Consider the following 23884-nt stretch of genomic DNA (forward strand, 5'->3'; position numbering starts at 1 on the left):
TTTTAAAGTCTCACAAAACGACGCGTATCTCAAATACTAAGGAATATTTTTAAGAGAAATTTAGCATAGATGTCAATAACAGTACTACCAACTTACCGAAAAACACGCGAAGTATAAATTAAAAATTCACATATAATTGCCATACAAACTGACCGATCAATCCCTAGATCAAGATCTTTCTGTACCCTTTTTTCGATGAAAAATGTCAGCGTGAAGGGTATATTCGGTATGTCGGTGCAGCTGAAGCTTTCGTTTTCTTTTCTTTTTATACTCTTGCAACATGTGGCTACTGAGTATGTAAGTTTTTTTTTTTTTACTAATCCAGATGGATATATGGTTATATGTATATGAATGATCGTGATTTCAAAGGCCAATGATGGACTTGGCATCGCCCAAATTTAAGTCAAATCACATATAACGGAGCTCCTCGATAGATTAACACGCAAACGATGAGCGTTTATTTTTTGGAACTTTTAACATGAAACAACTCGGCAACAGTGCATCGATGAACTTGATCCAACTTTTAGTGAGGAAGCTCCATCAAGGAGCAGTGTTGAAGACTGGTATTTCAAGATCGCCATTTGACCTAACGTCAGATTCAGACAAATATAGGTATTAGTGGGACTAGCATATATTGTAATTGATATTGCGTGAGCATTTGATTGTGGAAAAAAAAAAATGATTCACGTGGCATCACATTTCTTGATTGCTCATAAAATGCACGTGTTGAGTGGTTGAGAGAACTGTTAATAAAATTCAATAATAATGCTTCGAAACATTTTTGTAACAGTGTGGCAGAGAATGAGTTATGAATTAATAAGAAAAGTAGCCGAAAGTAAACAGCAATTGACTGTATAAATGTATCAAGATAAGCCGAATCTAACAAAAGTTGTTGGCGCAAAAAACACTTTCAAGCAAATTGTTGTCAAATTACAAAAAAAAAAAAAAAAAAAAAAAAAAAAAAAAAAAAAAAAAAAAAAAAAAAAAAAAAAAAAAAAAAAACGAACCAAAAAACTGAACGGAAGTCGGAAGTATTTGTTTCCCAGTTGCCTTTCAAGAAATCAGGAAAACCAACCACTGAAGATGGATCACTCTTTACCACGAGATCTCACATACTAACTGAAACAACTGCATATTTGAGTACTTCAAGCATCGACGTTATGAATAATCCACCGCAAAGTTTTGACTTGGCACCGAATGAGTTCTGTTTATTCCCGTACGAACGTTCCCCTCAACGTTTTTCAACACCTAAAAAGGCGATTGGTGGGTGCAAAAGTCATGTTTTGGAGACACCACAAACAAAGGGCTTCGAAAATCACTTCAAACGAAAAAGTATATAGCTCTTAATGGAGAATATTTTGAAAAATAATTAAGTAATTTTCGATGATTAATATTGGTTTTTGTTTTCTAATCCCGAAAAATAAAAAGTGCCTAAATCGTACCAAAACTTTAAAAGCCGCTAGGTACCAAGTATATGAACCGCAATATCTATAGTTGACTTTTGGTCGAAAATACAGGTCAATGCGTGAGGTGTATAATTGAAAAGTAGATAAAATTCTTGCTGATTATTGTTTGTTTGTGTATCTAAAATGGCTGGAATCGGGTCAGGATTTTCGAACTTCCGGTTGACTTTATATATATATTCCATATTTTTTAGTATTTGGATTGTTAATAGTTTGTGGTATTGACAAATATAAATAAAATCGGGTCAATACTGTACTATATGTCTAAGTTAGCGACCACTCTTCGAATAATGAATGTTCAATTCTTTGGCAACAGTTTGCAAAAAATAAAAAAAATTTGCCAGCGCCTGAAAAAATTTCGCTCGCTTTAATTCCTGAAAGTTGCAAGAGTATTAAATATTCGGTTGCATCCGCCATTAGCTCTTCCTTACTTGTAATTCTTATATTTGATAACTCTTAAGTGCGTTTAAGTGTGTGTGTGTAATAATGTGGAATGGAAAATATTTTTGATAAATGCTTGCTGCTCGAATTGGCAAAATATTTCAAGTAATTTATTGTTAAGCAATATTTTACAAGTTTTTAAAATCTTAGCCTATAATTTTTCAAATAAACTAACAACAAAAACGAGAAAAAACGCTCCATTTAGCTCTCTGTTGCAAAATAAAGCAATTTCCAGCCACACAGTTGCAACTTGCAATATTTACCGGGTTTTAATGAATATTTAAAGGATTTACATATGCAAAAGTACACAAACACACACGCACACATGCATGTGTGCATTTGTAGCAATTTCTGCTGAGTTCTTAGTTTGTCTTAAAAATTTCATATTTTCCACTTTTAATTAAGCTCAATGTTCTGCTATTCATATGCGCATGTAATTCCTTGTATTTAAAAGAATTCACACATACAATCAACCACACAGCCACACACATCTACGGTTGCTCTTGTGTATTTGTTGTTCGGTTGAAAAGGTTAAAGTTTAAGGCTTTGTTTGAGTTCAGATTAATCTGCTCTTTGATCTAAAACGAAATGTCAACGTTATGGTGATTTAAAACGTTTTAAATTCGGCTTATTGAAATCTATCTTGAGTGCACTTTCAGAAATATGTATGTATTTGTCTGTATAGACACACATGCGTCAGCCAGTTGTATGCGAGGATTAAAAAGTGTCGGTGTTTCAAAATTTCATTGAGTATGAATAATGTCGAGATGGAAATTATGAAATGGAATAAAAATAAATTTAAATAAAAATTGTTAAGATTTTTGATTGGCATTTATGAGTATTTAAGAAGTTTGATCTCTCTTTTGAGCTGCAGTGGTGAAGCAACAAGGATTTCTCTTTATTTATTGATATATTTGTTTTTGAAAGTTAGGTATTTTATGACTAATGAAAATTAATTAGAAGGAAAGTTTTAAAAGAAGTCACACTGCAAAAAAACGGTTGAGAATCATAATCTTCAAATGGTTCTTTTATTAAATGATGTAGCTACCAGTAGAAGTATGCATCAGTTGATAGTTTAGCTATACAGTTGTTGTTAAAGCGTTAAAGTTATTCTCGCCTGAAGACACGCAATGGAAAAAGTAAAAAAATTTTGGCTCAAATACCTAACAAACGTTAAAGGGGCGTTTCTCTATCGGAACGAAGTGAGCCTTGTATACGGTTGAACGCTCTTAAAGCGTAGCGATATGATTGTAATATTATCTCCCGTCTCCACTCTAACTATTTTCAATAATACAGCGAACGAGTATTTAGCCAATATCTCATACAAAGCAAGATTTGTGTTTGGTCGAAGCTTCACACTGAGCAAAATCGGTTGACCGTGACCATGATTTAGGTTATTAACCTCTTTGAGAGCACCGCTTATGCAGATATGGTGTTGCTACATCTATAATAGGGTGGGTCGATTCCGGACTTTTTTCGATTTGAGATTTCTTATAGTGCGGAAAAGTTGCCTTAGTACTTCCTGATTCCAATGCAACTTTTGTTTTGAGATCGGATTACATCTTCAACCCCAACTCCGGCCTGGAAATTTCGAAAATTCGCCTAAAGTCGTAAAATTGTATACCTAGCGCCTGAAATACGCATCTCATGGCAAAATTTATAAAACAAAAGTTAGTTGTCAAGTCATTTTCTACCGAAATGGTATATCTTGGCCGTAGGATGAACCGTTCCCGAGATACGAGCGAAAATGCCACAGCGCAAGGTGAAAATCGGCTTGCGGCCACACTTCTTGACGTTGATTTCGCCGAGTGCTATCACTCACATTCATTCACCTACGMMAARGGACACGTTCGGATAGGTCTCCACACAAATATTTTTTCATCGAGTTACTTCGCTCTTGTCGTTGATTTCGCCGAGTGCTATCACTTAAATTCTCTCAACAGAACACAGAACTCAAAATGTCTGTATCTCAATTTAAATTTAGACAGAAATGTCGTATGTTTGGCATATATCCGTACAATCTCTCTGAGTCCCAGTTACCTACTTACCAGGATGGGGTTGAAGATGCAATCCGATCTCAAAACAAAAAGTTGCATTGGAATCAGGAAGTACTAAGGCAACTTTTCCGCACTATTAGAAATCCCAAATCGAAAAAGTCCGGAATCGACCCACCCTAATCTACAACAACTGCAACACATTCCTCAATTCCTCATCGATATGCCTAACATGGCTAATGAGGAACAATTGAATTTGCTCTCGGTAATTCAAACTGGCAGTTATCATTTTTGACCGCAATCGCTTGCCTTCACACAAATTGCCTAAATTTAACAACAAATATGCGGAATTGAAACGTCTGCACCTTTTGTAATATGGTGGTTGATGGCACAACAATGCTAAAGATTTAATTATCTTTTAAACTGTCTTTCAGGACCAGCCCTTAGCGTGATCGAACCCTTTTGGGAAACCGAAGAAAAGTATAAAAGTAAAGAAATAGCGAAGCGTTTACAGCTTAAAAGATTTTTCTCACATCAGGAAATCTCAGGTATTTCTGATATTCGTTCTAATACAAAGCATGCAGTAAATGCAAAAATCAAACCTCGTATTGGAGATTTTAATTGCATGTCGCAATTCGTTATAACTAAACAGATAGCAACATAAATGTGCGTATGCATGTATGTTAATGTCCAGAGTCTTCGTTGGTGTACCTTATAGCCGTTGTTTGATGCAACGCTTCCTTCTGTTTCGGTTGCCTAATTCAACTGACCGCATCAAAAACAAATACAAACCCGGCAAACTTTTTATTTGCATTGACAGCGCAAAAAAGAGTGCAAAAGAGAGACAGGAGAGCAAAGTTAAAGGCGTGAAAGGAGTGAATTGAAATCAAGTAAAATTTAAAAGCAACAAAACGAAAAAGACAGAGCCGAAAGAAATATTAAACGGAAATGTCTCGGTGACTGGCCGACTCTATGAGGTGTTACGGACGTCAATTGTTCGAAAGTGAAAATTCGATTTTGTGGTAAAATCAAGCTATTTTTTGCAACCGCATGTCGGCTAGCGACAGAAAGAGCCGGTAAACTCATGTGGACAAGGACGAGGAGTATGTGCTTGTAAGTTTGCTAATACTCAAATGCATAGACATATATGTATATGTGTGTGTGCTTTTGCGTTGTGAAAAAAGGGCCGACAAAGACAAGCAAACCAGCGAAACAACAAACAACTAAAAGGAGCATATTTAAAAAACAACAATACCAATAAAGGCAGGCAGCCACAAATTGCCAACACACAACTGTGTGGCAACAACAATAACAAAGTCGAGTTAAAATCTGTCATTTAACAGCAACACGATAAGTCGACGAAGTGTGCCTCACAAATTTGCTGCTGGACACTAGGTTCACTCTAGAAGGGTAGAATTGCTTCGGTGTTATTTTTGTTGTTGCTGTGTTGCTAGACAGCTGAAACTTCAACGAAAAATAAACTTCAAAAATTGGTTTCTGCATTTGCATTGAAAAATCCAATCAAGCCAACGAAAAGACAACAGACACCGTGAGGTTTGCGGATGCAACTGTGTGAGAGTGTATGTGAGTGTGTGTGTGTGTGTGGTAAAAGGCAAAGCAGCAACAGAAGGCAGGCAGCAGTCAGCCGCAGACAATCAAATGAAACTTGTAACGCAAACAAATGAATTTTACACACACAAGTGCATTCACAAACACACACGCGGATATGCTTGCAGCTACATGTGGTTGTGTGTGTTTGTGTTCCCGTATGCGAGAGTCAAGCAGAGACTTCACGTTACCGCACCGCAAATGAGCGCAAACGAGGCGTCCACCTGCTATTTGTGCGGCGAAATCGAATCTGTTGTTGTTGTTGTCGGCGTTGTTAAAGTTGTATGTTACGTATACGCACTGTCGTACTAGTGCGTTATGAGACGCTGATACAACAGCTGGCAATATTTGCAGCTTTCGGCTTTTTATGCTTCGATTCTCTGTATGCTGTATGAGGTTTCGTTTTTCTCAGCAATTAGCGTGGAAATATTTGCGATGATATAGACATAAATGAATGAATAAAGTAGTCAGAGAAACATAATTGTAGTAATCGGAGAAAAATATCATACCTCATGAAGTTATTTAAAAAAGTGAATCATTAAAAATTTATTATATATATATTAGTTATTGCACACCCACTTTCACTTACACAACTTTTTTGCTATTTAAAAGCAGACTTGACGCTAACGACTTGACTCAACTCATCATATGGAAGTAGTAATAGTAGTAAAATGGCGACCCTTCTAATTCAACTTCGGGCCTATATACACCAAGGTTAATAATATTTGAAGGCAAAAACATAAAATCACTGGGAAAAAACCCTATGAAACCGAAACAAATAACAAAAAATGTAAGTAAAAAAAAAAAAAAAAAATTATCCGATATGGTTGAAATAAGGGCTATAAAATAATGTATTTCGATTTTCGGCAGAACTACGTCTTCTACGGTTAGTACGGAAGAGTTAAGAATTGCCTTTTATACACACTTTTATTGGTAAACTGGGTAGAAACTAAAACTTGAGTATTAAATTGGAGAAAGGTTTAGATGAGCTTAGGCCCACTTGGTCAGTTTAGAACACCAGTCCGTTGTAGTACCTCAAACTTCTATATAAACAATGGTAAGTATTCTAGTAAGAGTTCCTACTATTGCAAAAAGGTGAACTTTGCTAAGGACGCGGTGCTCAATAGATCTTTTGCGTTTTACTCTAAACCAGAAAGATCTTGCAGTCGCAAATAAGCGGTTCATAGATTTCCGCCCACTAGGTGCACGCGAGCTTCATTTATTCAGTACTAGAAAGAAAGATGGCAGCGGAGATCTAACTTGTTCCCAATTCGATGTGAGCGGAGCAAGAGTTGTTCATCTAGCCACGTCATGCGAGAGTAGTAGTAGTTTTTCAAGTCTTATGATGAAGTGACTTGATGCTATTTCTAGTGAGGATAGACACTCCTTGCCTAAAAAACACTGTAGGGGTCCGATAGCTACAATCTAAGCTGTACGGCGAGCCCCTTACAGATAACTTCCTCTTTAATTTTCTCTTTAAGTTTGCACCTATCTTTGCATAAGCTCACTTTGCCTATTCTCCTGCGACTCTTTCCCACACCATCACTTCATCAAATCGTTGCTGTAAAGTGATTTGCTATAAATCCTTTTGTACAGTTAGGTACCTGCAATATGTGTATGTATTTTTTTGTACTTTGAAAATCGAAATCATTGAGTATGATTTTCGTTCTCTTAATACCATTACCTTCCGAGCGCAGATGAAATTCCTAATACAATTCTTTTTAGAGTGAGGAAACATTTCGAATTTGGCCACTAATAGAAAGGTAAACACCTACATACAAACATATTTATAAGCTTCTTGGGGTACATATACGTATATGTAAGCGTCTATGTACTGCGATAAATGCATTTATCTCTTGAGTGAACCAAGAGGAGTGAAGCGTTCAATATTTCGTGAATTTTTTAAAAGCGTATGGGGGTGAAAAACTAATACGGCAAACAGCTGACAGCCATAGTTGAGCTTATATTTTGTGTAGCTGAATATTACAGCTCTTGCTGCTTTTGTTGTTGTTATAAAACATTGCTTCTTAATATTCGTACACTATTCGAACTGCTTTATGGCACTCAGCGCTTCCGTTCGTGTTGTTATACCCTGTATCAATCAAACATTGCACATAAGCCTTACGTATGATGCTACTTTGGCATTCAACACATTTTTGCAGAATTTTTCAAAATTTTGTTTTTTTTTTTTGTTTTTTTCTTGTTGTTATGCGAAACCTGTTTGTAAAATTTTTCTGTTTCTCCTGCAAAGCGTGCTTCTAATCCTATTTCTGTGCTTCACAGCTTTATTGGGAATTCATGATTAAAACTCGAAATTTTTATTTCTTGTTGCATTTTCGTTCTATCCTTAGTTTATTTTTTCCTCTTTCTACAAAAATATTCCATAATTTTTTTTTGCTAAAAATGTTGAGTTGAAATCACACATTTTCCTGTCATTGAGGGAGTTAATGAAATTTTTGCATACTAATAATATGATATGGAATAGGTATGTAATATCTGAGCTAAATGCCAATAAAGTATTTCAAAAATTACAATGAACAGTAGAAATAGTAAATTTAGTAATTTTTTAAAAATTTGAAAATATTCGAATTGCATATTGGTACAGGATTTATTGATGGTTAGCTATAAAATACAGATTGACATTCACAGTGTTAGTTCAGTCGATAAGATTAGTTTTAAAAAAACATTTGTTTAGTTTTCAAAAAAAAAAAAAAAAAAAAAAAAAAAAAAAAATATTTCTTCAAACATGGTTTAAGGCGTATCCTGGTAGGTACTTCATATTTTTCGCTGCGCCATCTTGAGACCCAGCATTCATTATTGGATTATATTTGATCGAATGGACCATGTCCAGCACGTGCAGAGTATACACGAAGACAGTGAAGCATTGATTCACCACCGTTCGCAGCAACTCGCACTGACGTATGGAACGACTGGCCACATTTTACGTTGAGATCATTAATTGAAAGTGTACAAAATACAGCTTTGGAAAAAATTAAAGCCGATCTGCCTTCTCAAGTGAAATCATTTCATTCTGTGATCTCTTGAAATATTCCAAGAACATCCGAAGTCTTCGCGGATGGCGGTTAGCGATGAGACCAATTTTTGGCTCAATAAGTATGTAAATAAGCAAAATTGGCTCATTTCGGACGAAGAGCAACCTGATGATATCCATGAGGTGCCACTTCATCCAGAAAAAACAACGGTTTCGTGTGATTTGTGAGCCGGTGGAATCATTGGTGCATATTTCTTCAAAAATGATGGCAGTAAGAACGTAGCCAACAAAGGCGACCATTATCGTGATTTCCGTGACATTTGGTTTTACATCCATTAATCAATAATAATAATGATAATGATGATAATTTATTGAGAGAACACTTCTGTGAGCAGATAATTTCACATTTTGCGCCAGCCGATGGGCCACCAAGATCGTGTAATAGTACACCAATAAACTTTTTCCAGTGGATATATGTAAAGTTTTAAAGTCTATGAGAGTCATCCGTCTTCGATTTAGGCCTTGGGGCAAAAAATCATACGTGTAATTTCAGCGCATGCAAGTTACCAGTTGAAATGCTTGAAGGAGTCAATGAGAATTTGACTCAATGAGTGGACTATCTGAGACGTAGACGCGGACAACATTTGAAAGAGATAATCTTCAAAAAATAAATGCCAAAGAATGCTCCTTCGAATGATTGACATTCACTATTAAAGTTGAACTATTTTTTTTTCTATATTTTTTCCTTTGAAAAAGTAGGGATTCTCGCAATGAATCAGCCTTCACATTCGTAGGTACAAATTTATTTCAAAAGATGCATTTTTAAACATTCGCAACATTTTATAGTTTGTTCATATAATCGAGATATATATGAAGTTATATAAAATTAATGTATATATAAATGATCGAGATATCATGACGAGACGAGTTGAATTCCGAGTACCAGTCTGCCTGCCTGTTGAAACTGCATTCACATGTTCTTTGGAACCCAAGGAAAGATTGTTATTGCATGTGCTAAAAGTCGTATGACAAATTACTAATTTAAATACAGAACTATAGTTTTATACAAGATATCAGCGTAGCGAGGCACATCTGTGGGATTTTTTTTTATAAGTGGGCGTGGTCCCACACCGATAAAGTGCATATCTTCCAAACCGTTGAAATTTAAACCACACTTGCTCTTTACAGTATACAAACCAAATATCAATCAAATTATTAGAAAGAAACTTAGCAGAAAAGAGGATCTCAAGTTGTTCATCAAACGCCCAAAAATTGTCGAAATCAGAGTGTAACTTTTATGGCAACCAGACACCAAATATGTGGACCCCGATGCATATGGCCTGGAGTTTTGTAATGAAAGCATGCTTTTATGCCAAGAAAAAAAATATATAAATATTTTCGAACTTGCCATACATGTTTTTTATGTATTTAAATTACAATCAAATGCCAGAATTAATAAGTGGACTCAGGCTGATGTCCTTATCATCAGTTCTGTACTGGTTTTCGTTTCCATTAAATCTTTAAGTATTTCTATGTATAGTAGTATGATTTTTTTACGTAAAATAAATACTATGTATTCACAAAAGGTAACCTAAAGGGCTAGGTGCATTTTCTGAGAATTCTAACTGTAATAATGCTTTAGTGTGAGCGGTGCCACGCTCAGTCAGTGGCCTTAGGTCTAGTATTCCGTTTTGTAACCGCAGTTAATACTCACCTCTTCGGAAGCTCATGAACTTTTCCACCAACCTTCTCCTTATGCTTTAAACTAATTCTAAAGATAAATTTTACTTATTTTCAAATCTGACTTCGTTCCTCACATAAATTCAGATACTCAATGTATTATATGATCAAGTTGAGGCAGCCCCTTAAATAAATAGAAATGGAATCAAAGCTTCTATGGAAGTAGTTAAATGAAAGTAAGTACTAACTAGTAATTGTAGTCACTTAAAAACTGAAGTTGAAACTTGTTCTTATTTCTTTTTAGTCTAGTTTCTTTTATATTTTATTCTCTCACTAATCTTTTCTCATGGATTGTTTTACGAATTCAGTATAAATTTATGGTCCTTTAAGAACTAGTAAAGTGAGATTTCTATGCTAAATTTCATCACACTTAACGTTTTTTTTTATAAATTAACAGTGGCTGAAGTAATATAGCAAAATCTCCATTTTATTAATATCTTTATAATTCATTTTCAAGAGTTATTACTTTGAGTTGAAAAAATATTTAGGAAACACTAATTGGGTCATCCCATAAATCCGCATCAACAGAATACCAATTTTTCATAGTTGAGTATATGACGCCGCAATATTTAATATTTTCATATATTTCATAAAATCTACACACACACACATGCACACAAACACATTCAAATACGTGTATACGCAACCAACTAGCCTATGATTGATTTATTTCAATACTATTTCTGAAACATCAAAATATATTATAAGCTTGTACAGCACTGATAGTAGTGCCATCGAAATTGGCCTCGACAAAAAAAAAAAAAAAAAAAAAAAAAAAAAAAAAAAAAAAAAAAAAAAAAAAAAACTAAGAAAACACACAAAATCCACATAAAATATAAAGTTATTTAAAAATTGTAGAAATAAAAAGCCATAACCATTTATATTGCAGCTTCTATTCAGTGGAGCGTTCATCATCGCTCCACACACAGACTAACACGCACTCACGGTGCATATGCGCGTGTAAATTAAAAAATTTTCCATCACTCACAATCTCGCTACGCGCAATGAATTTTTATTTATTGCAAGTTATATCATAAAAAATGTTTTCCCTGCTTTTATTGACGCTTTGAACATGTCAATTTAATGTGCATATGTGTGTGTGCATAAAGTGCATTCAAAATAAATAAAGTCATACAAGCAGAAGCAGAGAAATCAAATTGTTTTAAGGTTAGCTTTTATTTTTTTCGCTAAATTGGCAACGTCAATATTTAGTGTTCTGATGCGATACTTTGTTTACTTTGAACCCAATTTCGATTGATGTTAGCCACAAATAAGGTAAATATTATTACTAACTGTATGATATGTATAGACGCAGATTCTTTATTGGCGCTCTAAAAGCTAAATTCGTCGGATAAAATATGGCGCGGCAGTCGTTATCATTATAGATGTCTCTGTTAAATATATTCGCTACTTTCGATTAAAAATTCAACATCAACAACAACAAAGTTATTTTCACGCTGACTGAAATTATTCAACAAAGCAGTTCCACTAAATCTTGTGTGCGGCATCAAATTTGTGGTCACGAAATGTTCAAAATGTTTAAAAAGGCTTTCGGTGATCATTGTTTGTAGCGAGCAAGTGTTTTTCATTGGTACAAATTACTCAAAGAGGTTCGCGCACGCGTTGACGACGTCCAGAACGGCCATCAAAATAAACTGAGGGCCAACAGCTAATTCGAAGATTCACAGTCAAAGATCTTGCTGGCATTGTTGGTATATCGAAAAGGTCAGTGGAAACCATTTTGACAGACGATTGGACCCAAGAAAACCAAAATCAATAAATTTTTTCGAAAAAAATTGTGAAACAGTACTTTCCAAATAGCAGGTTATCATGGAAAGTATTTTTACTGAGGGTGAGTTTTGGATCTATGTTTACGACCAGCAGTTAGGTGATCATTCGGTCGAGTCTTGGTTTTTGCACCACGGCATTGCACCAGTATGTAACTTTGATCCTTCGTTAGTTTTTCGCCAAATTTTCAACCAATATCGTGCTGCAATCACCATATTCGCCTGATTTAGCTCCGTGTGGCTTCTTGCAATTTAGCAAACTCAAACGACAGCTCCATGGAAACCGTTTTGAGTCAATTGAAGACATTAAACGTAATTCGAAACGTTCATTGAAGACTACTCCGGACATTGGCCTTAACAGTTGTTTAGAGGATTGAGAAAAACATGGCTAGAGATGTTTGAGGGTATGACATAGATTTACTAGAATAAAATAAGAATTTTAAAATTGTGAAGAAATTCTTATTATTTTTTTTTAACATATTAACTATATGCGTCCAGCTATCACATCGTATTTTCAAGTTTTGATAGAATCGCCCAAAGAATTTCTTCTTTCTGCGTGTTTTTTTTTAACGTTTGCTCAAGTGATTTTCAGGTCTGGGATTACCTTGTTTTCTCTTTAATAATTTCGTTCGTTATGGTTGGACTTTATTCTTAAGCGAGTTATATTATATATCACCCACAGATGTATTGGTATTTTGGCCGAGGGATGATTATGATACAGGTAGATATTAGATTCTTGGGTGAGGTAAACTTCTGAGGGACTTGCTTGCTATCTTGATTAACATAATAGCGTCATTTTGATTTTCGAACTAGAGAGATACATATCTTAAACCGATATCAAGTGTGGAGGAGAAGAGGATCGGTTTATCTTCGGTTTTTCACCACGAATTTTATACTACTCATGGTTGAATATATTACCCGTTTTTGTTCACTTCAACGTTGAAATCATCCAGCCTTTGTGCGACTTGTGATAAGTTGTTGTTGTTGTTTGAGTAGCTGCTTATACCTAACATAGGTCAAGTTATACTGGATATTGTCAGCGATGTCGAATAACGGGACAGCTTTTTTAAAATATATTTTTAAAGAGGAAAGATGCAAAATCAGAAAAACGCTCATAATTCTATGAGATGCAGACGCAAAATCTCTATAAGATCTGTTGTAGGTGGGTAATCTATTTAATCTGTTATACTATGCAAAGCGTAATCGCACAGGAATTACGAAAATATGATGAATTGATTGGAGTTCTTAGCTTGGCTTGGAAATAAATTGTCACTCTCAGAACATCACTAATTAAAGATCAGAGTAGATATTAGCAACTTTTGCATTAAGGAATTGAGTGCTCGTTTATAGGATGCACCGTCTGCTATAAAATTTTTCACATCGAAGTTGCATTAGTCTAAGAATATTCGTCTTTAAGCTGATACATGGGTAATTTCGATAAAATCAATTTATCAAAAACTGTATGTGACTTGTTTTGAACATTGTTCAGGAGATATCAAGTGGTATTTTCCCACCGTTTACATCTGTGTTATTCTGGTCATTCATAATGCATTATATATGGTGCATTATAATTCTTTACCAATGGGCCAAAAACTTTATACTATATGGTATCACGTAACACATTACTTAGTACTGTCGTACTTATTTGCTTTGATTACAATCGTGGTTGTGTTGTATTTAGAGTACAAGGGTAACGATCGTCAAAGGTTACTCGGATAATCTCAGCTGGCTAAAATCTCAGCTTCTTCACTATCGGTATGCCGGTATGCAAAGTGATTAGAATAGTTTGTAGGGTAGTGGTTCAAGAAACTTCCAGCTGCGTTCCAAAGTAAACAGGACTTAAAAAAACAATAAAAAATGTTAACATCGAAGCTAATATACCCTTCACAGGTGCAATTATTTCAGTAACTATGTGTTCAGTCTGGAATATATGTGCTATGGTAATCCGATGTGAACAATTTTTGCGAAGATTATATTATTACCTTAACCAGTAATCCACGTAAAATTTTGTGAAGATACCATCTCAAATGCAAAAGCTTTCCATGCATAAACTTGATTCTAATTGTTCAGTTTGTATGGCGCCTATATGTTATAGTGGTCCGATATCGGCAGTTCCAACAAAGGAGCAGCTTCTTGAAGTGAAAATGACGTTTGCAAAATTTCAAAACGATATCTTAAATCTGAGGAACTAGTTCGTATATATTGATCATTTATCTATATACATACTTTATAAGGCCGCTGATGCTCCCTGCTAGGATCTTACCAACTTCGTGACAGACTTAATATACCCTGTTTAGGGTAATTGTTTTTTCAGCAAAATCAATTAATTTTATTCAAAATAGTCTCCTTCTGCTTCAATACAGTTTTTTGCACGGTCCAAAAGCATGACGAACAAGTGTTTAATCCCGTTGGCAGGTATGACCGCCATCATACCGGTACCTCTACGTCTGCATAACACTTTCGTTTCATGAGCAAATGCATCTTTCCGAAAAGAAAGATGCTGCACGGCGCCATATCAGGTGAATACGGGGAGTGGTGAATGGTTAAAATGTGATTTTTGGCGTCGATCAGTGAGAATAATTTTTGGTCGTCAGTTAATTTGTGTGAACTAAAACCGTGGCCGCACCTTTCGAAGCCAAAATGTTCGGTCAAAATGCGATAAATCGATGTTTTGGAGATGTTCAATTCCATTTCGATGGATTTTTCGGTGATTTATGTCCTCACAACCACTCTGAAAACATAGAAACCACTCGTGCACTCTGCTACATACTGACACAAACGCAATAACTTCACTTCCAATTAATGAAATGTCATGACATGGCGCAAGGTTCAAAAAGGCTTACTTTGGAATGCATCTTGTATAATTTTATGAACATTAATTTCTGGTTTCAGAAATTTTCTTCGTTTTTCAAAAAATTCCTTTTTGCTGCTATTACTCAAATGGAGGCTTTCGGAAATACAATTAAAGTGTAAGTTATTAAATACTTTTATTGTCATCCCAGTTCCATTATATATTACCGGATACCTCACCCACCTCTTTTACCTGTTTTGCACACAGAAGATTAAAACAGAAAATATTAATAACAGAGACTGGTCTCTCATGTAGTCTATTGTAATTGCAAATCCCAGACTTCGGTAAATATAGGCTATAAAGATTCAAAATATAGTACAGTGGATAATAATTATTGCAATCATATTTCTAACGCCGTTACATTTTTAGCTGTTGTCTTATTAGAACTCCTTTATCGCCTTGATATTCACAAAACCACGGATGGCCTTGATAAAATAAAGCATTAATGTAATGTGGATTAAATCGCTAAAATATTAAGTAACGGTCACTTAAACTGATTCCTGAATCATCAATTTTCGATTAATTTGTGTGAAAAAGATGTAGTGGCTAAGAAGTTTAAGCTTCTTTGGTATTGTTCGAAATTTTTTTAACTGAAAACTCAGTTTTTCTTTCTCTCATGGTAGCATTTGACTCATATTAAAAGAATTAGAAAAAAAATACGCAGGATTATTATTATTTATTATTAAATTTCAATGTAGTCACACTTTAATAGAGCAACAGTAATATCGAAAAAAACACGTGTTTCTTATCACACGCCATGGCGTATACGTAACCGCCGCTGTCATTACATTAATTGGTCAAGAACGTGGATGCTACCTTCCGGCTAAAGCAGCAATCAATCAATTTCAGCCACGCTCTCGTTCTCTTGTTAGCATTATGCTGCGATATTGATATCTTGGACAGTTTTATTGTTGTTTTTGTTGCTATTATTCGTTTATTTGGCACACGCGCGCGCCAGTAATGCCAATCAGCAAGTGTCAAGCGTTTTGATGGTGCTGATCAGAAAGGCGGCAAATGCTGCACAACACCAACAACAAGCCACCTAAATACATATGTGTGAGGGCATGTAGTTGTTAACTTCTGGCCGGACGAAGTATTTATGTGTAAAATTGTTAATAGTTGAGCGCTTGTCGCTGCACTTGTAATTGTCAATATTTAACGCTTAGCAAGTGATTGATGATCTGACCGGCTTTGTTTTCGGAGTAGTAATGGTGGTGACTATTAGGTACATGAGGGTACATAATGAGTGATAAGGTGATTCGCTTAATTTTTCTGCGCTTTTCGCTAGGTCTTTTGCATTGGATTTAGTGAACTTTAAGCTCAAATATACTTGATTTGCCTTTCAGTCTGTTGTAGATGCAAAAAGCTCGCAAATCAAATAATTAATACAAATATTGCCTACATTTAGGAGCTATGTTGAATAGCTTCATATTTGTGCAGAATAGTGCCTGAGTTGAAGCTTAAATTTTGAAGGGTTTTCAATAAAAAGTTTGTAAAGTAAATTATGACAATATGTGCATCAGAGCTGGTTTATCACACTACTCAAAAAATCCGAAGAAAAAATCTGCGGCAGATATGTTAAGAGTCTTGTGGGGTATTTGACGTGATTTTGATTATAACTTTGGGTTCCGTTCCATCAATTGCAACAATTTTTGTATTTTTGGTAAATAATGATGCCTTGACCACCCTTAATATAACACAAAATTTCCTCCTTAGTTAAAAAAGATTATATGGAACTGACACGGGAATTTAAATATAAAATATTTAGAACAAAAACAGCAAGTCAAAAAATTTACAGTTATACGTATGTAAATAAAACTTTTAAGGACTTAGGTTTGCTAACTGATTCGTATGGGGTGCCAAACTTTTAAAGCAAAAAAGTGAATTTTAAATAAATAACATGCATGAGTTAATAAAAGAGTTTTACATTTATGAATCTTTTTTTAAATTTTATTTTTGTGAAATTTATTATAAAGAGCTGCCACCTACCTAAGATTTTATTTCTATTCTAAGTATTAATTTAATAAAATAAATAAGGAAGCTCTAAGTTCGGGCGCAACCTAACATTTCATACTCCTGCAGTAATAGGGAGAGGGTAATACATAAAATTCGTAGCTTTGTACATATATGAGGTCTAGGGAAAGCTGACTGAAATAAGTCACACATTTGCCGATACATCGGGTATAAAGTCGACCGCAAGTTCGAAGAAATTATTGAATTCTTGAATTTTTATAACATATTTTCTTAACTTCAGCAAATTGTTGATGCAATTTAGAATATTTTGAATAGTCTACAACTAAACCAATTTTTTTTTATGTTTTAAAGCTCGAGATTTTAATTTTTTTAATTTACATGGCTGTCTCGAAAACCATAAATTAGCACTTTTTTTTGAGTACCAACACGATTGAGACAAAGTTAAGTAGATATGGCCACTATTAGCGCAAATTTGAATGCACTATAATTCTATGAAGCTTACATGCAGAACATCGACTTCTTCAGATGGAATTGAATAATGAACAGCAAACAGAAAACCACATGCTATTCTGCTCAGCCGGTCATATCCAAAGATTTCAAATTCGCTATTGAATATCTCAATATCAAAAATTTGGGGCTTTTGCCAAGTTTTTCTGAAAGCATTGATTTCAAAATTAAAATTAAAGCTATTTAAATAGAGATCTGTAGGTTTTTTATTAAGAACTTTAACATTTTGATAACAAATACTCAGCGAATTATTGTTAATCAGTTTTTTGTATCAACGGGTTTTGTTGGCAAGTCCATTCGAAGAAGTTAGAGTCCGCTCAAAAACAATTTTTACTTTTTGCTTTAAATCAAAAAAAAGTTTTATTGCGATAAAAGTGGACGTGATTGAAGTCCGATTTTTTTTGTATTTGCATAGGAAAACCTTTATATAATATAAAAAAATTGGTCGTCATTGGTCGAGCAGGTCTTGACATATGGCTTTTCAACGCCATATTTATCATCCATTTTTGACCCCTTTTGCTATAAACTTTTTGAGTCATCACAGGAGTGCATTCTCTGGTGCATTTTAGTGATTTATTCCGTTTTTAATAGTTTTAGCCGAATATGAGGAGTGGGCGGGATTATAATTCCATTTGTTTATTTATTTAGTTAGTCTCTTCGAAAATAACTTGATGCCAGAAGGCCATACTGAAGCAAACAAAAACGGCATTAAAAAAGATAGGGATTTGGATATCCCTAGTACCGTCGAAAAAGGAAATTTTTTCCACTTTTATTATGGGAACTACAAAATTTACCCCTGTTTTTCGACATCAAAATTGTTTAACCCCTGCCAAAATGCCATTTTTATCGGAAAAGCTAAAAGGCTATTTCTTCGAAAATATTCGGAGTTTACCAATGAAACTTCGTATTATATTTTTGAATAGTTTTTCAATTGATTAGCGCGAAAAAATTTTTAATTTCAAAAAATTCTGGATGTATCTCCCCTTAAGTAATTCGATCATCTTATAGTTGTTGAATTAATAAGAGCCCGTTCGAAATTTCACTTCTCAGTGAAGTTACTTCAGGGAGAATTTTCAGCTCGTCTCATCATCGCGATGCAGAGTTGCCACCTTTTTAAAGCTTTCACATATTATGTAAACTGAAGGCACCCAATATCAATTATGCGTACACAATTAATAACAGAGTTTCCAAAAAAAAAAAAAAAAAAAAAAAAAAAAAAAAAAAAAAAAAAAAAAAAAAAAAAAAAAAAAAAAAAAAAAAAAAAAAGGAATATGCAATTGTAATAACTAAATATAATAAAAAAATTTGAATGTGAAAATTTATCTACTAGAAATTCGTCGTCCTCGTTTTTTCTTATAAAGTTGTTGTATATTGTAAAAAATATGCTTGAAACTAAGACCACTCTTTATTCATAACTCTCTTTCAAGGCGGGCCCAAGAAATTATAAAAATTATAAACTGAGTTTAGCTAAACTCATAAAGGTTATAATGTACATTTTTGCATCCAAGCAATTATATTTTTATCAAAGCATACCACAGTTTACAAAGCTTAACACCGACCGCAAATTTGTTTAAGTGTTTTTAATAAAATTTGAGTTTATGTGAAAAATGTTATAAAAATTGTTCCACTACACTATATTAGTACGCACTAACCCTCTGCTCATCTTCATAGATAAATAAAAGCTAAAACATTTATGGTTTTCATCACAAATGTTATTTCTGAAATTTATTATTCTGTTAATAATTACACTCGTGCACACAAATTGTATTTGTCGATTGGCGCAGACTTATTTCTACTCTCAGCTTGAGTTCACATTGTAATTAGCTGCCCACAAATCGACTGTAATCTAACTTAAATGCTCCTGCGCTTAACTACGAAATACTGTTTTGACATTTCGTTGTCCTCAACCGGGTTTTCATACGCTTGTTGTTGTTTTTGCTTTGACTACTAGACAGTAAAAGTCAAAATTACGCACCACATTAATCATAACAAAAATGTTTGCAAATTAAATAAATTGATTAAAATGCATAGCCTAAAGGCGAGTGGCATATTTTCAGCTAACAGTAAATGCAAACAATTCAAACAAGTTGGAAGGGGGACTAATAGCACCACTCTCAAATGTAAATAATAAGCAGCAGCATACCGAAAAGACAGCTGAGTGGTGGGCATAACCAAATGGTTGGCTGCCAAAAGACTAGCCGTCGTTTGGTGATGAAGCTGGACCCGCCCTCCCACTTACTTGGCGCGCTGCCATTTGCACCCGCACATTCGTTTCGCTCTGCTCACGGATTTTGGAGTTTGAGAGCTACTCAAATGCTGCCGCTAGCTGTTGAGCACACACACATATAAACATGCAAACGCATGCTTAACGGTAACTATGTAATTAGTTAGTTTATGGTTTGCCATAGTCAAGCCAAAAGCCAAAACTGGCCTAACTCTTTGCGCAGCGAACTGTCCAAGCGTTGTGAGGTTCATCAAAACCTAGACTTTGCCATCTTAACTATATTGTAGAATATATATTTATATACAGGACTAGATATATAGATGTATTTATGCTTGCGTTATGTAAATTTATTGCGCGTATCAAGCTTTGTTTGTTTTTGTTGTAAGCTAAAAATATCTGATATCCTTAGCCATCGGCGCTTTTTGGCATTTTAAGCTTATCTTTGTTTACTTTACTTTAATTATTTTTGCTTTTCAATTAATTGATAATTTTGGTGTATTCGCGGTCGGTTGAGTTGAAGAACATTGTTGCGCGGATAATTTTTTTGTGTTGAATAATTAATAATCAATATTTCTACAAGTTATTTTATAAACTCGTATGGAAAGCTCTAATGAAAACTTTGCGGTGTTACCAATGATTTAATCGTTTCGTTTATTATGTAGTTAGATAAATATGATATGTTTGAGTTATAGCACATTTACTCTCAGAAATGCTAATGTACTGAATAAGACATCAGAAGTCTAAAAAAGAAATCTCGAAACTTTCTTCAATTAACTGTCGAGTTAGGCTCAAGGTAGACCGTGCAGACTGAAGGATGTGTTACAGAAAGACTGTATGTGTTCAAAAGTACTACAAATAAAAAAATCGAAGAAGTCTCGTATAGGCCATATGAGGGAAGAGCTTCAACCTAGTGGACAATCGAAAAAGGATACTAAAGGGTAAAACATAAATAAACCCGCAATATTAGTTTGATTAGGCGTAGAATAATAATTATTAAGCCGATTATGTGAAAATTGCTTAGAATTATTTCCGTATTCACCATGGTTGTGCTCACCGATCTTTATCAGAGTTGATTAACTTCAAGAGCAAGACATACTCGCGGGAAAAAATGTGGCTATATTGAATCAAATATGTCTTTCACCACCAGCAAAGACCTCCCTCGGCAAACAAAAACCAAACTCTATAAGTCACACATAATTCCCATCCTGCTATATGCTGCAGAGGCTTGGACAATGACAACAACTGATGAGTCGACGTTGCGAGTTTTCGAGAGAAAAGTTCTGCGAAAGATTTATGATCCTTTGCGCGTTCTCTACTGCGAATATCGCATTCGATGGAAGGATGAGCTGTACGAGATATACGACGTTGACATGGTTCAGCGAATTAAAAGACAGTGGCTACGCTGGCTAGGTCATGTTGTCCGGATGGACGAAGACACTGCAGCTCTGAAAGTATTCGACGCTGTTTCCGCCGGGGGAAGCAGAGGAAGACCTCCACTCCGTTGGAAGGACCAAGTGGAGAAGGACCTGGCTTCACTTTTAATATCTAATTGACGCCACGTAGCGAAAAGAAAGCAATTGTTAACTTGTCTATAATCGCGTAAGCGGTGACTACTCCCATCAAGAAGATGAAGAATATCATTTTCGGCTTTGTGTTCTGCGTGAATGTTTTCGCCCCACCTTCTTACATTCAACTATAACAACTAGTATCCGACAAGATTTTAAGCCTTACCACATGAAACCCTATTGAACAGTGTGTAGTAAAAACTCCTACATGATGCACGAGCTTGGCGATGAAGTAGCTTAATGCTATTTCTACTGAGGAGGGCACTTTTTCACTACCTTTAAACGTGCAGTTAGTGAGTTCAGTGCAAGTATTTCCGCTCTATCGTCAGAGTGATTGGTCATTTCCCTGAAAGATGCTGTACGTTGTAGCAGTGCATCTCTGCTTGAACAACACACAGCTTAAAGGAAACATTCACGGAGATTTTCTTACAGAAATCTTTTCCACCGACCTTCGCTCGATATCCCCATCCCTCTCGTTGGTATGTTGACAGAAAAAAAAGCCGCCCCGAGTGGCCTCTGCGACTAAGTGATCCAAGTTTTCAGAAATGCAATTGAAGGCGGAGAGAATCCCGACGTGACATTGTTCGCACACTTCGCAGCAAAAGACCTGCCGTAAATGTCTACGTGTGGTATGGTTAAAATTGCATTAACTGCAAGCTTATTGGGTGTTGAAGTTCGCAGTGCAGCGGAAATGCTGATGAGAGCCGCTCTTTGAACATACTCAAGCTTTTAGCAGGTGTAGACTTTTCGAGCGCCCTCCATCAGATAAATACTACGCTTTCATAGAGTGCAAACACAACATTTGGTGAGAGTCCCCATGTTTTCCTTACTCTTTCCTAAATATTTGGTCTCCATGAAAGTTTTCTATGAAGGATGAACCCTGGGTATTTCCCCTGTAAACAAGTTCAAGACGTGAACCTCCGAAAGAGGGGAGAAATACGTTAGGAATATTATAACGCCTAGTAAATTAAATAATTTCAGTTGTGCTTCAGTTGGCGGCTAGGCCTCTTCTATTCGCCCAGTTCGATACTAGGTTTAGGTACTAATTTAATTATAAGAACAATGTCGTCAGCTGACAGTCTAGTTCTTTAAATTCTTTAAGTAGCTTTTTAACCACCAAAAAACGCCACACACAGCGGTGCCCATTTAACCCTTCGGGACACGTTACCGCACTCCGCTATAACAGCTCTCTTGCAGATATTACTATATATATATACTTGTATATAAGGGCTCGAGCTTCGATTCCACCACCAAGGTTTCAAGATATTTGATCATTTTGGTATATTGGCTTTGTCATTTAATCCGTAGAAAAATATTATAACATTTTGTTAAAAAACTGTGTTTCATTTTAAAACAATTACAATCTGTCTGGCTAGTAACTGAGAGAGGAAAACTCGCCGGAATATTGAAGCAAATTTCTATCTGGAAAATAGTCAACAAACTTTTAGTAAAGTGGACACAACCATGACTACTCCCAATATAACACAATTATACATTTGATTCTTTCAATTTGCGGGTGTAAAATTGATGTCCGGAAGCAATTAATATAACACGATAAAACTTTGCACTTATAGAGCTTTAAGAGTACTAGTATGTGGACCCCAATATCTTAGTTGACCTTTGACCGAAAATATGTGTATGAAAAATGTGGTTAATCGGGTAAACATTTCACTGAGCCCTCTTATACCTAATATAAAAGTTTTCGAACATCCGGTTTTCCGCATACATCTGTTTATTTGTACAGCGTTTGTGCTTAAAAGGAAAAAAATTGGACGGAAACTTGGCATAGCTCTCATGATCCGTTATAATCCTTCATTGTATGTGACGTACTTTAATGAAACCTAATGAGACCTAACTCAAATCTACTACATAAACCTAAATGGCCAGCTTACGGGTTATATAAAATGTATATGTACGTCTCTGCTTGACGTCTTACACTTTAAGGTATTTCCCTGGCTTTGATTCTTGCAAATTTAAAGGACTATAAAATGTTCGGTTCCACCCGCACTTAGCCCTTCCTTTATGGTTTCAAATCCATATTATTTACACTTTTATTGCACTCAGTTAAGCACATTTCCGGAGCAATAACATATTTCTGGTATGATCCCCTAATGCTATAAGCTTCTATAAGCTTTAAACAACACCTTATCCAGAGACACGAGCAATCTTCATTTGCTTGATTTCAATGCCTGCAATTGAGCGATCTACAAAGTGTAAGCGCAAGTTTCTTGCTTATTATATTAAATGAAAGTACGGCAAATACAATATGCCTCCAACCGCAGTCTGATTTCATAGCAACAATAGCAAATTATTTTCAAGCGAAATGTGCAACGGCAATGGCCAAAGCAGGAGCAGTGACCAAAGGCACTGGTGGTCGGCTCACATTGCTCATCAAACGAAGCCAATCAAGATGCGAATGCACAGACATATCATCGTTATATATCTAGTAGGGTACTTGTGCTTGATGGCGATACAAATATTAACCGAAATATCCGGGTAGGACCAGGTTCCCTTAAAAAGAGATTTTTTGTTTAAATTAGTTTCTTTAGAACCTAGATAGTTCGGTAAAGTGAACTTTTATAATTTTTTTCTCACACTTAAAAGTTTGAGTTTTTTTTTAACTTTACACGTTTTTGAATATTCTAGCATACTAGAGAAGTTCTTCAATTGAAGTTTTCTTACCACGTTTTACTGTTTCGGTTCAATATCAACGGATTGTTATCTCCATTTTCCTGAAA

This window comes from Bactrocera latifrons, unplaced genomic scaffold (assembly GCF_001853355.1).
Source record: "Bactrocera latifrons isolate USDA-ARS-PBARC rearing strain unplaced genomic scaffold, ASM185335v1 scaffold_161, whole genome shotgun sequence".
Lineage (NCBI taxonomy): Eukaryota > Metazoa > Arthropoda > Insecta > Diptera > Tephritidae > Bactrocera > Bactrocera latifrons.